The 673-nt window shown below is 58.5% G+C and overlaps 1 protein-coding gene across 1 annotated transcript in view; it reads left to right on the top strand.

Moving 5' to 3' along the window:
- The window catches only part of LOC104497519 (tensin-like), a gene marked incomplete at its 3' end in the record, with an annotated part of 33,554 nt that overhangs the window by 20,200 nt on the left and 12,681 nt on the right, over positions 1-673 (top strand). The window lies entirely within an intron of this gene.

Below are 673 nucleotides of genomic sequence, written 5' to 3'. Positions count from 1 at the left end.
GGGTGTGGTGTTGCCATGGCCTGCCTGCCCCACAGTCTTTTGAGGCTGCAAGGTGGGGCTGGCTGCTCTAACTGGCCTTGAATCACAGTGCCAGGATGCTCAGTGCCTCCCTGGGGAGGAGATGCTGTATGTTCAGCATTGGGCAGAGGTGCTGCCTGTGTGGGACCTTCAAGGCGATGTCTGGCTTGGAGGAAAGGTCTGGGCCAGATCCACCCAGCCTGAAAGAAAGAAGGGCAAGGACAAAAAGGGTGAGAGCCTGTCTGTAGCCAGGGAAGAAAGTGTCAAGGATGGGCAGCTGGCTGGATCCATGCATCGTTTGGGAGGAGAGTGGGCAGGGAGAGGGAAGGTGGGTCTGTGGTTCAGCTGTCCTTCACCCATGGGCTGAGTACACCCACACAGAGCTACAAGGCCAGATCCTGTCTGCTTCCACCCGTCCTCCTACGGCTGGTGGTGCATCTTCCCCACCATACCTGTTTGCTTCTCTGGTGCCGTGTGGCCCTTTCGGGCTGTCTGACTGCATGGGCAGCCCTGGCCCTCACCAGCTGTGGAGGAGAATAGTCAGGAACAATGCCTAGAACTAGGGGGGGATATTTAGTGAAACCCAGAGGAGCAGGCAGTGCTTGCACGGCAGGGCAGAACAATGCATGTGTCTGGGGGCCATGGGGGCATGGGG

The sequence above is a fragment of the Buceros rhinoceros genome, unplaced genomic scaffold (assembly GCF_000710305.1).
Source record: "Buceros rhinoceros silvestris isolate BGI_N320 unplaced genomic scaffold, ASM71030v1 scaffold24077, whole genome shotgun sequence".
NCBI classification, from domain to species: Eukaryota; Metazoa; Chordata; class Aves; order Bucerotiformes; family Bucerotidae; genus Buceros; species Buceros rhinoceros.
Note: the sequence above shows the minus strand (reverse complement) of the source record. Positions and strands in the feature narration are given on the sequence as shown.